This window comes from Cornus florida, unplaced genomic scaffold, assembly GCF_030987335.1.
Source record: "Cornus florida cultivar Cherokee Brave unplaced genomic scaffold, ASM3098733v1 CherokeeBrave_3.0.0_Hap2_Chr10, whole genome shotgun sequence".
Lineage (NCBI taxonomy): Eukaryota > Viridiplantae > Streptophyta > Magnoliopsida > Cornales > Cornaceae > Cornus > Cornus florida.
In genome coordinates this window covers 46,203,336-46,218,796 of record NW_026775580.1, presented here as the reverse complement: position 1 = coordinate 46,218,796, position 15,461 = coordinate 46,203,336, and positions in this window count along the sequence as shown.

The following is a 15,461-nucleotide window of genomic DNA, read 5'->3' as shown; positions in this document are numbered from 1 at the left end:
TGTTGCCAATTCTATTTGCGAGGTCAATTCTTTGCTTGATATTCCTCCTATTCGTTCTCTTCCTTTGTCAACATCAAATGTATCCCTCTCTTGGGAGCTTGCACTTCCTCTCATTCCTTCTCCTGAGTTATCTCAAGCTATTGAGCCTGAACCGCCGGATAAGTGTGAGGAGGATGTTGAAAGTCTGAAGGATAACTTGTTGAGCATTCCCGTGCTCAATATGACCATTCATAAGTCGTTGCTTGGTGCACCTTCACCTAATCCATCTTCCCATAATCCAAATAAGCCCCATAATCCAAAGTTCTTCATTGAGGATGAAGAGTGGGTTAAGGTCTTTCCGCTACCTCTTTTCCACTTTTGTCTTCAAGCTCTTCCTCCTTCGCTTTTAAAAGAATTATCTTACTTCGGGAAGCTTGAATCTCTTGAGAGACATGGTATAGGGTGATGAGGACTAACCTGATCTCGGTGCGTCTAGCTATCGACGTTAAATTTAGCACTCATGGGAAGCAATTCTTTCAATTTCCAAGCTTCCCTTCTTTCAATTGCCTGAGCCTTGAAATTTTTCGGGAAATGGTTTCGAAAAGCCAAAATTTTGATTTTTCTGGAATGCTCTTCAATTGTGTTTCACAATTTTAGACCGGCTTATTAGACCTTCTCAACTCCTGTTTTCATTCCTGCAAGATTCCGGCTCTATCAGACAATTTTCTCGGACTTTCGACATGGCACTCACATGCATATCCTCTCATCTTCAATGCATTGTTGGATCATGGTTCCTCAAAATCATCCATGCATTTGTGTGATGTTGCGAAAGTTTGAAAAGTTTCTTAAATTCATTCATGCAGTAGAGAGTAGTTGCAAGGTCTCAAAATTTTCCCAAATTTCATCCATGCATTTGAGATGAAGTGCAAAGTTTAAATTTTTCCATGCATTGAATTAAAATGGAGTTGCTAAGTTTTAAAAAAATTTCCATGCATTTGAGATGATGTGCAATTTCAATTTTTTTTTTCTTTTCTCCTAAATTCATCCAAGCATTGGGGAAAAATTGCTCAGTCTGAAAAATTTTCACAATTTTCCTTGCATTGCAATGAAGTTTAGAGTTTGACAATTATCCATCCATGCATTGGATTGTATTAATATGCAAAGTTTCATTATTTTCCATGCATGCAAGGTGAAAATAATCCATCCATGCATTGATTTGGAAGCATGTTGCAAGGTTTTATCAATTCTTCAGCTCTCAGTTGATCATGTATACATTCACAATGCATAAGAATGAGGCACCTAATGGAATGACATGCAAAGTTCATCTCTCAACCTCACTGCATAATGTTACAATGCATGCAAAAAAATTCATCTCTCAACCTCAATGTTATTGCCTTCATTTCGAGCACTCTATTTCCTCTTTGGAGTGCTCGAAAGCTCTATGAAGCTTGCACAAAACCATTCCGAGGCTACTGCTTGTATTTCGAGCGCTCTAAGTCCATTTTCGAGTGCTCGAAATGTGAACCAATCTCATCCCAAGCTCACTGCCCTCCCTTCGAGCTCTCTAGCTTTCATTTCAAGTGCTCGCCAATCCCACACAACCATGCAACCATTCTCCTCTTTGCCTGTATTTCGAGCACTCGAAGCAGGCATTTCGAGCACTCGAAGCAGGCATTTCGAGTGCTCGAAACCTGCTCGACTAACCAAACCAACCTCTCTGCAACACTCAACTACCATGCAAACCCAACCACCATCAACCCAGAAACCACACAACCACCTCAACTCCAACCCACAAACCTTTCCCCATGCATACAATCATGCCACTATTACCACAACCCAACTCTCGGCATCTCCCTCTCCTTCCGCAGCCACTGCCAGTTTTTCGAGCACTCGAAGTCCAACTTCGAGTGCTCGAACCCCCTCTCAACCTCACCCAAGCTCTCTCACTCAACAGCCGAGCCCTCTGCCAAAATTTCGAGCACCCCAAGCTCTTATTTGGAGTGCTCGAGATTGCTCAACCTCACCACCAAACTCCTCTCTCTCCAACAGCATCACCACCATGCTCACAACAACCCCCTCTCGGCATCTCTACAGACCAACTTCCGCAACCCACCAACCTGCATCCATCTTACAACCTATCTCAGCTGCCTTCAATTCGAGTGCTCGCAGGCTCAGTTCGAGCACTCGAATCAACCTCCTCACCAACCCAGCCTCAATCACTCTCGGCTTATCTCCATGCAAACCGCAACCAACCTCTCATGCAACACTCCACGACCTGCATCAAAACCAACCTACCCTCTCATTAGGCTCCAACCAAATAACTTCACCTTCATACCACCCCCATGCAGCACAAACCCACCAACTCACCCCTAAACTCCCTCTCTCTCGGCAACATACCACACCACCCCTCTCGGCAAATCATCAACCCAACCTCACTTCTATCCATGCACCAACCCACAAACAAACCCCTCGGCATCACTTTCCACCTCCAAACCACCATGCCGAGTGCTCGCACCAACTTCCCTCTCCACCATGCAATCCTTAGGCAACCCAAGCAACCCACACCTCATTTCCTTCAACTTCCACCACCTCAACCCACAAACTAACCTCTCGGCAACCCCTCATCATCCTCAACCATGCATGTCTTCCACGGCCACCCTCCCAACACAATCCCAACCATTCACATCAACACCATGCACACACCAACCAAACCGACCACCACCCCAACCTTTACCCTTCTCTCATTCACCAACCAACCCTCACACCAGCCTTCTCTCTCTCGGCACCTTCACTCCCTAACCACCCACCACCCTTCACACTCAATCAACCCCATCCTCAATTCCTCCACAACACCCTCATGCATGCCATTAAAAAAAAAACAAAAAAAAACAAAAAAAAAAAAAAAAAAAAAATTGGCACACTTTTGGCATTCTTTTGCTATCCATTTTACACTTGTGGCTAATGTCTGCATTTGTGTTTTGTTTGGATTTTTATCTTGCACTACAATTCAGGTTAGTGTTTTTAATTATGTTTTAATTTTTCTTAAGAGCCTATGCTTTTACATGTGTATATTAGTTGTGTTTTGCTAGGTCTTCATGTCCAAGTTTGGGGGAAGCACTTGCATATTCACATAGATGGAAACCTTTGCCTTCCTCACTCCACTTGGTATTATTGTTCTTTAACCCTCTCTATTCTTATTTTCATTTACTTGTCTTCTCACATTGAGGACACTGTGACATTCAAGTTTGGGGGTGCATTTATGTATTTTTGGTTTTACATTTTTGCTAAGCAATGATAATGGAATTTGAAACCTGTTGGAGATGAAAGCATATGTTTAAAACTTTGTGCATAGAAGCAGCTGATATTTTTGAAAATAAAGAAAATTTGAGTTGAAATGATCATGTAGATTCAAATTAGTCTGTATAAATGTCTCAATTAAATTCTCGCTGGATTTGACACTCTTTTAAGCTTCACAATGCACAGATGCACATTGGAAACTTAACTGTGAGGCATGCAACTTGATTGACCTTGACCTTGCCCTAGTTAATCTGATTTGATGAACCTAATGGATGAATACTTTTGGCATGAATCTAAAAAAAAAAAAAAAAACTGAGAAAGAAATAAAATAATGATCAGTTGACGTTCGTAGCCTTTCCAACTCGAGTTATTAAGCCCTAGGAGTGTCTCTACACTTAGCACCCTAAAACCGTCTGGTTTGGGAGTTGTTGGCCTAACGCTTGCTACAGGGGTTGGTTAGAAAGCTTAAGGGACTTAAACATTGCACGGTCATTCAAAAAAATAAACTGGTAATAAACATGGTTCGTTGGAGTTCGTGGCCTTTCCAACTTGAGCTATTAAGCCCTATGGAGTGTCTCTACACCTAACACCCTAAAGCCATCTAGTTTGGGAGTTGTTGGCCTAACGCTTGCTACATAGGTTGGTTAGAAAGCTTAAGGGACTTCAGCATTGCACAACCATTCTATGTTTCGCTTATGAGTTACAAAAAATTGTCAACAAGCAACAAAAGTTGTCTTGTAAATAAAATCATGCCTTAGGGACCTCATTTAAAGGGGAATTCAATGATTTGAAAACTTGTGCTTTGGAATTGGAAAAGAAAGTAAAAGCCGCATGTTGAGAATCCAATTCACTTTCACTGAAGCTAGAGTTGATTTCCATTCAAGAGATGATAATTGAGTTATTTATATAGACTTTGATGTTGATGCATGTATGTGGAAATGTATTTAGCCAATTTTTGTATCAATGCTTCATATATGCAAGGTAGTCTTCCCAATGACCCCATCTCCAGCTCTTTTTCTATTTCAAGTTATTTTTGAGCAATGTATATATCTTATTTTACCATGGATGATATTTTTGTAGTAGCAAGCCCATGGTTGTCTTTTCATTAAGTTTTTCATTGTAGTTTTGCTAAGGGACTAGCAAAATGTAAGTTTGGTGGTGTGATAAGCGCCGAATATTGTATATTCAAGCGCCCTAAATTGCATTAGTAAAGTCCGTTGTATGTTAATTTATGTAGATTATCTTCATTTCTATGTTTTTATGCATTTTCAGGTTCATTGGCCAAAATGGAACAAGAATAAGGCCTTGTGGAATCTTGAGCAACAAAAGGTGCCAATGCTGAATTCTGGCAGCAGTAGAACCTGGACTTTGCTCGCCATTTTGACCTTCCAAACTCGAGAACTGGACTTCCCTCATAACATAAAAGATTTAGAGCTCTGAATTAGCTTTCCAAATCTTCAAACAGTTTGTCATTCAGAGCTTGGAGCAGAGAGTTATGGCCTTGTTACCAGAGGTACGCAGAACTGCCTGGCAGCAATGAAATTCTGCCTTGATCTTCATTTTCGACCAACCATCATTGAGAATTGGATCTCCACCAAAACATAAAATATTTAGAGCTCTGAATTAGCTTTCTAAATCTTAAAATACTTCATCATTCTGAGTTTGGAGCGCAAAGTTATGGCTATTTAACCAAAGTAGGTCTGGGCGGAGCAAGTGAAGTATGGAGCTTTTTACACTAAATTCGAGTGCTCGAGGCCTTGCTTAGAGTGCTCGAATTTTGGGCAGAATCCCCTTCGAAAATGGCTCATTTCAGCCCACTTGCACCTTGGTTTAGTCATTTTGTTTTCCTCTTTAATGAAGTGGTTGGAGATGTTGGTTGGTGGCCTTTTGGTGGTGGATAAGAGGGATAAGAGCCAGACAATACATTAAGCTTCATTTTGGGAAGAGAGAGGAGAGAGAAGAGAGCAAGGAGGAGGAGTTCTTGAAGCTTCAAGGAGGAAGCTCGAAAATGGAGGGGAAAGCCTTGCTTCTTCCTTCATCTAGGCTCACTCATGGGTAACTAAACCTCATCTAGGGAGGTGATGAAGCCTCCCCTTTTGCTTATGTTCTAGATTAGGATCTATTTTGGGGATTATGATGTATCATTTTTGGTCTTTTCATAATCTAGAGCATATTACTTCTTGTAATGAATTCTAATGTTTATAAATGATTGTTGTAAGTGATTTATGTTGTCTTAGATGGTTTCTTGTAGTAATCATAATGCTTGCTTCTTCATGGTGACAATGGAGATAGGATTATGAATAATTTTCAAGGCATGTTGATAGAGAAAATGGATAGTCCATTGCTTAGGAACTTCCTTTGATGGGTTATGCTAGTTTCTAACCTCATGTGCTTTATCATTTGATTACAAACTTGATAGTTCTTGCTTGAGTGAGTATGTTGAAGGCTACACTTTAGTTTAGGTAGCTCAAATGTATTAATTTTTGAGGGATTATTCTTGTTTAATGATTTAATGAACTTCTCTAAGGGTATATGGTAATCTAGTGTTGCTATATATTCCGTGACCATTTTATACATTGTACTTCCCCAATTTAGCCTTAATCTAGCATGTACTTAGGGTGTAGTGTGGATTCATCTCCCTAGTATTTTCTACTTGTATCTCACTCCTTTAATTTCCTTGCAATTTATTGTTTTATGCACTTCAATTACTAGCTTAGTGACAAACCAATCAAACAAACCCTTATTACCCCTTATCATTCTAAGAACAATTCTAGACTCTTAGGTTGCCATAGACTAGCGCAGTCCCAGTGGTTCGACTTACCCGACCAATAGCCCTATTTTACAATGATTCGTGCTATTGCGAAGGTTGATGTTTAATTGACCAACCGATCACACTTACTCGTCAGTAAGGTAGCATCGACGGCAACTAGTACTCGCCCACAACACACAACTTATACGGTAGCATGACAATATAAGACACTAATTCATAACCTGCCCCTCACTAGGTCTACCCATGAAACCTCTTGATACAAATGACATCAATGTCATGAATCATCATTGCCAAAAGCACTACGGGAACCAGGCATCTTGTGAGAGTTGGGGTAGTTAATCCCAAAACTCTGACAATAATGTCATAGGCACCGCTAAGCTTAAGGTCCAAAGTCCTCAATACAACAAAACCAACAACTCCAACATCTCAAAATACTCCTATTAACAACCTCAATCAAGAGTCCAAATTCTAACAAGCAAAACATCATATCCGAAATCCCAGATATCATCCTGAAACAGATCAACTACGAAACCACACTGAAATCAAACATCGGATCAAAATCCCTACTACGGATGACCAAATCCTCGAAATGCAAGTCCATTAAGTGGTACACACATCAAGTCCTGACAACCAAAGTCACAAAACGAATCTCTCAAAACCGTGCTTGGCCTCACCAATCTAAATCAAAATCCTTTAATTTCAATTCACAATCAATCATCGAATCTATAATTCCTCAAAACTATGCCTAGCCATAGTTAGGACGAGAAAACTCCATAAACAAGCCAAATCTAACGGTAATCTTCCAAAACTTCTCCTAAGAGTCAACCACATCTAGGTCTCCAAAAACCAAAACAAGTCTCTAAAGGACATTCTCAAAAGAGCATCAGGCTTGCCTCACAAATCAAACAAATCCTCAATGATACGGACACAAGTCCCCATAAAATGATCTCACACTAATCAACTCACTCTGAGTATCACAACTCCTTCAACAACCATGGCAAAACTCCCCCAAGGAAAGACACAAAGGAAAGGAAACCACCAGTCCTAAGAAGGATAACACCACGACTCCACCTCTGAAATGAATGACAACAAGGTCAAAGACTTCACCCCCTTCATGAAAGTAAGTCGACCAAAATCCATCAAATCCTCACTAAAGACTCAAAATGATAATGATGATCCTTACGGACCAACCAACCCCAAACTACGCACAAGGCGACGAAGAGAAAAAACTCACTCCTTGTGAAGTCCCAACCACGAACCAAGAAAGAAGAGGAATCCCATTCTCCCACAAGGGTCAACACGACGAACATGAAAAGGAAGCATTCTTCCCACCTTAAAGAAATGGACAGTTCAAGACCAAACAAATGTGACAACTCCTCTATAAGGAATCTCACAACAGAATCGTACATACTACGTACGACTGAGGGAAACAAAAAGGAGAATCAAACACGGAAGTCATGCATATGACAAAGAATGCAACTACCAAATAAATAAATCTACTCTCATAGATAAAATCAAAGGTACATGCGGCACGTCTCCACGTAAACACAAAAGCATGTCACTAAAGTATAACAACAACATGATTTATCTAAAGCATATATGCAGGGCATGCTAATGTCACACAACAAAAAGACAAATGTGGATAGACTTCCACCTACTCATGCATAGCACTAACATAAATCATACTACTAACATGGTAGTAAATGAAGCTGCAGAAAATGGAATGATGCAACAATGAACCCTATCGACATCGTGTCCTAGAGTGTCTAGATAAAAAGGAAGGACCAATCCTAGCCACAACCTGACTCCAAAACGAATGTGACAACAACCTATTTTAAAACAAACATGAGCCCTTACCACGATGGTAAGACTCTAACAATCCAATTCCAAATCTAAGGGTGACATTACAAGTGACACTAACAATGCAATGCTCTCTCTACCCGAAGCATCAATTAATCAACTTGATCCCGAAAGTGTCATCACGCAAGGAGAACTTAAATGAAATGGCTACTCTAGCCATAACATCAGACAACTAAATCGATCACTACGACTGATCCCCAAAACAACCATCATCATTATCGATCAAAAGGACTACACCTATCGGAACAAAATGCAACGCTGATAATATCCGAATTGCATTCGTAGCTTGCCAGTACGGTAGCATGACAGTGCCATGCACCCGCCCACAACGTACCCGCCCACGAAAATTGCAATCTCAGAGGAACCTTCCAAAACAACCAAGGATCCCAAAAGGTCCAAAACTTAACCATGGCCTAAAATCAACAAATCCAGTACTACGGTTGTGCCTAATGGCTCACTCCACTAGAGCCTAAACAAAAGGTGTCTCTCCACCTACCTCAAAACCAACTCTAGGTCAACAACAACCTAAACTACAATACAACCGTGACTACAATCACCATCAACCTCAACTCGTGCCTCAATGGCTAATCCCATGTCATGCCAAATATGCAACACAGTTATGCATATGCGAACCTAATCTAGCACACATCATATGTCATGCTCATTACATTGGAATCGAAACAAGTTAAACAGGTAGTATACCACGTATAACACATAAGCACCTAAACATGTTATCAAACTAAAACATGTTATCATGAAGCATATAAGCACGTAAAACAAAACAACAGAAATGTGATATGCACCCAAAACCCGTCGTCCCAAGGTATTCAAACCTGGGAGCTCTGATACCACTTGTGACAGCCCAAGTCTTTCAACCTAGTGCGTCAGCGATGAATCGAAAGATGACCCGATAATGGATCCAAAATGCAAAAGCAAAAGATAAAACGACGGTCTCTAGAGATACAACATGGCTCTAAGACACCATTATGACCCTCAACGAGGTCACAGAACCCAAAGAAATCAAATGGGGAAACAACGTTTTAAAAACGAACAAGATTGAACCTAGGGGCAAAATCATCATTTCCAGCTTAAAAGTGGTTGCCACCGAGCACACCATTGGAAAGACAACGAAAAATCAATGAACTTAGACTCAAAAATTGCTTGATTCAGAGTCCGGATGAAGAAGATATGGCTTACGGAAGAAGGGGCAAAACAGTCAAAAATAGCAAACCCAAGAACATCTAACCCGTTAGATGGCCTATCTAACCGGTTAGAAGGCCAAAAACAGTGATAAAAACGCTGCCCACACTCATATAACCGGTTACGAGACCCCATCTAAACGTTTAGATGTGAAGGGGCAGTAAGGGTGCGACCCAAAAACCTGGCAGCAAGGGTTTTTCCGAAAAAAATGGAAATTTGAGGGCCTACATGACATTTTCTGGAAAAACACAAAGAAGAAACCCCCCTCAAAATTGAGTTTTATCTATGATATTTAAGGAAAATCTAAAAATACGCACTTTGAAATGCCCAAATTTCCCTTCCAAGAAAACTGGTTTAGAGGGTCCAAAAAGCTGCTAAATTTAAAAACTGAGAGCTGAACTTCGAGATCGATTTCCGATGCCAAGACGACATTTCCCGGAAAAACACGAAGAAAAAACCCCCCCTAAAATCACATTTTATATTCAACTATGTGAAGAATGGAATTTATTTCCCAAAGAAAATTACCAAAATACCCTTAAGTCAGAATATGCAACAAAAGTGTAAAATGAGTCCGTAGAAGGCTCATTTCACCAAAGAAGAAGCTTTGCCCGCAAACGACCATGCACACAAATGTAAATTACCTAGTAAGATGTGTTACAATGGCCCATGGCACAAAAATACCACCGATGCAAAATCCGACCCCCCAACGGGCAAAAAGGCAAAAATGAACTTGAAATGAGAAAAAGGAAAACCAAAATTGACAAATGGTTTGAAATTACCATTTGGCCCTTGGCCATACTTCAAACATGATTAATAAGACCCTATGAAAGAATAAAAATGGAATTCCCACATCCGATGCAAAAGCAATGAAGAAATATCTTAGCATTTTTCAACATTTTCATAACAAACCTCGAAAGCTAAAGTGCAGAGTAAACAAGATACATGTCATTGGCCTCCGGCCTCATCATATACATGTTAAATACATTGTAAAGAGTGTACTCATGTACACACTACATATATGGAATCAAATAATACATATTTTGATACATAAGGTTACAAAAAGGCATTTTATGCTAACACTTGCATAAAATGGAAACTTAAAAACTATAAGCCATCCAAGGAGCAATGAGCACCACGAGCCAAGTCTTCATACCTGAAAAATGTCCCCACTACGTGGGTGAGTAACATAAACCTACTCGTAGGAAGTGAGCATGCATCGACCTAGCATTTTACAAATTATCACCTTATGGTGAAACAAGTTAAAGGGCTCATGCCACCTAACGTCTACGTCAATGTGTGACTCGGGAACATCCTAAGCTACCTAAGATCATTTTTAGCATGAAACACATCATTCGTGCAATTCAAGCAACATGGAAGCATGTTATACAAAGCAACAAGACATAGATTTTCAAAGTTATGAACTCGAAATCTAAAACACAAGAATTACCAAAATGGGTCATGCCACCTAACGTCTATGTTCCAAATGAATTTATAGGATCATTCCTAAGCCATATTTGAACATCAAAACACGAATCATGATATCAATACACTTTAACCAACATTGGAACTTGCAATACAACGCACAAAGCATGATTTCATAAATTTAACATCCTGCAACAAAATATGGAGAATCAAATAAGAAACAATAAGTTATAAAATCATATAGCTATCAGCTTGAAACGAAATGCGAAATCAACCAAAGTGGATACTTGGACGTCACATCGGATCAGACCGACAACATAGTTACTTTAGGGTTACTAGCCCCCGGGTAACCTCCCTGTGTGCGCACTAGACTATAGAAAGGGACAATCCCCCGTGCTAGAACCAAGTCCTAGCCATAGCCAAACAACGTATATATCAACATGTATATACAAGATATCAATTATCTACCAAGCACAACCAAATTTGAAAACATATACAATACATGCACAAAGTCGACAACTACTATGGCATGAAAAATGTCCAATACAAAGAGCGCAATTTCGTACATAAGGCAACAACATATTCATTAAGGAAAACACATTCTCATGAATATTAATATAACAACTATGTTATCCAATTCTCAAAATAGAACCAAGTGAACATACAACAAGTCCAAGTCCATGATTTAAACATAGAAACAACTTCCAAAACGTAATAAACTCCATGGAGCATATATATAGAATTTAATTAAGCAAAAATAATCAAATTCTCTAGATTCTAAATTAATTCCAAATAACCCCAAATTAATATATGTTGAAGGACATGTCATGGTCATTACATATATAACTCCAAATGACCAATTAAGTGATTAAAATACTTAAAACAAAATTAATTAAGCTAATTAATTAATTTCCTCTAGATTTTTAAAAAATTCCAAATGCTCTCAATTTAAGATATCTTAGAGAACATGCCAAGGCCTATCTAAATATCACATTACAACTTGATTTCATGCTTGTTACGACCATGTGAATTAAACTTTCACTAAAGATAAATATTAAATAAAAGTTGTAATTCTTAATCAAATGAACCAAACTTGATATATGTTAACCAACATATCCAAGCATAATTTCATAGTATGTTACAATTCAATTCCAAGTCATACATATCATTGAGCATTAAATCCTTTACAAAGAAATTAATTAAAATTAAATTCCAAGATTTATACAAAACATGCACACATGTTGTATAAGCATATATAATCATCAATACAACACAAATATAATCCTAAGACACCCCCTACCATAATTTGAGATGAAAATCTCAAAAGCCGTGAAAACGAAACGACTCCGAATCCGACGAAACTCCTAGGTTTTGTCGGGGACAACACGATCTATATGAATCCCCAAGAAGCCCCATGAAAATCCAAACTTGACCTCAATCCTGAACTTGTAATTTGGTCATAAATGATTTCTAATAAGGGGTAATGGTAGAGCACGACGAGGCGAACAACAAATGTTAAGACCGAAGACTTTTCATCAAAGAAAAATGGATCAAAGGAGGAGAGAGAAAGTGGCAGCCATGGGAGGGAGCTTGGCCGGCCATGGGAGAGGAAGAAGAAGAAGAAATCTGATTTTTTTTTGTCCTTAAGTCCCATATTTATAGTAAGTCATAAAGAGTGCCTCGAAAGGGCCCCGTCGGGTCCGAAAAAGTGGATTTTGAGCAAACGCGCTCAAACGGCAAAACTCCATGAACAAAAAAGATTCAAAATGAGAAAATATGAACAACGGAAGAAACGGTATTGAAAACCGAGTCTCGAGCAGGAAGTTATGCCCTGAACAAGTTCGGTGGCAACCGGGTCCAAAAACTCTGAAACTGGAAAAAAAACGACCAGAACGGAATTCTATGAATTTACGAGTCAACGAAAAGTGAAAATAAATCCCGTACAAGGATCCCGGCACCAGACGAGATATTTTGCAATAACTTTCGTTAATTGCACAATGGCCCCTACAAAAAAGGTTAACTGCGAAACTGCCCCAGAATGAAAATATTTTCTTAGATGCCCCTGAAATAAAATATCTTCAAAAGATATTTATGAAAAAAACCCCAAGAAATAAAATTAATTCCAAAGATTTATGCATTTATGCCCCTATGGGCATTGGGAGCAACTAGAGTACTTTCTTGCAAAAATAAAGATACGTATTTTGTGGAAACCACTCACGATAAGGATACGTGAAGTCAAAAACCAACTCCGAGCATAAGAAGTGAGGTTATGCCAAAAACTGACAAACGGAGATAAGACGAAATAGGAAAAATGACATAATAGGGAAAAGACAAAATAGCGCATAGTGTCCAAAAACGAAAAATGCGAAAATGACTCGGTCCTCAAAGAAAGTTGTCAATTCACATGAAAGAGTCTCAGAAACCAATTCTGAGCACTCGAGATGACACTAAGCAACGGAAAACCATACACAGAAAAGAAAAGACAACGGGAAAAATTTATCTAGCAAAATTTGAGGAAAAAGGGAAAATGAAGAAAATGACTAGGTCATTACAACCTTCCCACCTTAAAGGGATTTTGTCTCCGAAATCCAGCCCCAATAAAACAAAAGGCAAAACTAGGATAACTACGGAGTACATCTCCGAGTACCCCTAACAACATGCAATGAAAACAACCCCTAGGCTGAAAGACAATGCTCAAGCCAATGACATTTGCAACCATGTGCTTACAACTGGACAACCTTTCAAAAGAAAAATGACCTCACAGCCACACGACAAGTCAAAGGTCACTCACAGAATTCAATGCCAGACAAAGGAACGGAAGACAACAACCAAAAACATCCCTCCTAACGAACCATCATAAGGAACCAAAAACAACCACCAAAAGAACTCCAAGATAACCATATATCAAATCAGGGTACTAAACAAACACAACGTGGCAGTACGAATAGCGACCAGAACTCGTCCACGACGTACTCGAATGTGTGGTAGCAATGACAGTATCTAGTGCTCGCCCACACTTACTCGTCAGTAAGGTAGCATCGACGGCAACTAGTACTCGCCTACAACACACAACTTATACGGTAGCATGACAGTGTAAGACACTAATTCATAACCTGCCCCCCACTAGGTCTACCCATGAAACCTCTTGATACAAATGACATCAATGTCATGAATCATCATTGCCAAAAGCACTACGGGAACCAGGCATCTTGTGAGAGTTGGGGTAGTTAATCCCAAAACTCTGACAATAATGTCATAGGCACCGCTAAGCTTAAGGTCCAATGTCCTCAATACAACAAAACCAACAACTATGGTATATCACATTTCGTCAGTACCTTAACTTGAATTCTAAATTTGAAGTCTAAATTAAACTATGGCTGAGTTGGAACTTTGAAGTCCGAATTTGACCTAAGCTTTAAAAATTTAAAAATGAGTTGGGTTCAAGTTGATGGTTGGATTAGGTGAGTTGAAGTTAAAGATCTGATAACTCAAATTGAGTCTGAATTAAAGAATTGTGATCCTACAAGAATTCTCCTTCCGTTAAGAATTGTGAACCTTCGGCCTAGAACATTGTAAACCTACAAAGTTTCTCATTCCTTCAAGAATTGTGAACATTCTAGTAGAACATTGAAGAATCTATAAAATTTCTCCTTCCTTCAAGAATTGTGAACCTTCAAAGTTTAATTGCTAAGAGTAGAACGTTACTTTGAAGAGATACGCAGGGAAGAAGGAGCAAATGTTTGGCATTGTTTTACATCTTATAGTTTTTTAAGTTTTTTAGCCTAGTGGTATCTCATTTACATTCCAAAGTGAATGGTGAGTGTTTAAGTCTTCAAAGGCACAAAGTGAGTGTGTGTGTGTGATTTTTGTCAATGACAAAAAAATAATAACTAAAAACAAAAATTTAAGAGTTTCTCCATATATTAGGGCACCAAATAAACATAGTCAAATTGAGCTTCAATTTATTTGGACAGACTTGGTTAATTTGAGACTGAGATTAGTTCAAAAAGCTCAGTTTATACTTGGCTAGTCAATAATTCGAAAAACTCAACATTGATCTGTTTAACAAATAAATAAAAAAAATCGCTGCAGCTCGATTTGAGTCGTTGATTGTTTTGACGCATTCAAAGTCTTACTTAAGTCTATGTTTACGAAAGCTTAGTGGTCACGAGCCCGGCCTATTAATGTTCCGAACCAACTTTTTCACTAAACAAGCTAAAAAATTGATCTCAAACTCAACTCAATGGTTAATACCTTTTTCTTTTTTTTTTCTTTTTTTTTTTTTTTTTTTTTACTTTTGTTGGGAAAAAAAACTCAATCACACCATTTTGTTCCTTAGACAAGTTTAACCCTTAATTTTTTACTCTAAAATTTTTTTAGTAATGAGGAGTTTGAGCTTAGTTTTAAACTAATCAATCCAAAACAACCTTAATCGTACGTGTCCATACCTCAGACGTGTGGACTCTTACCTTGGCTTTTTCGGCCGGCATCAAATTGTTCTGTCAGTAGGTCCCCTCATGGACATGCTTTATGGGATTGAGTTGTTGCGAGTGACCATTAAAGGGTCGTGGGTAAAGCACCGTGCCATGCACGATAAAATAATACTCACAGTTTTATCACTTCGATTTTATATATATATTTTTCTTTTCTTTTCTTTTCTTTTTTTTTTTTTTTTTTTTTTTCTTTTTGTAAAAAATAATTTGGATTTCATATCCACAGAAGACCAAATGTATAAGATAGATAAAATAAAATATTCATGATTCCATAACATTGAAAAGCTAAATTTTATTATTAAGAAAATACATATAATCTAATATATTTTATTGGAAAAGGCAATGGGCAACTAATAAAATGAGAATATACCCATTTTACTCTAACTGAATTAATATTTCTTATCAACAAAAGTGCATTGGCGGATCCAGGGATGGGCTTT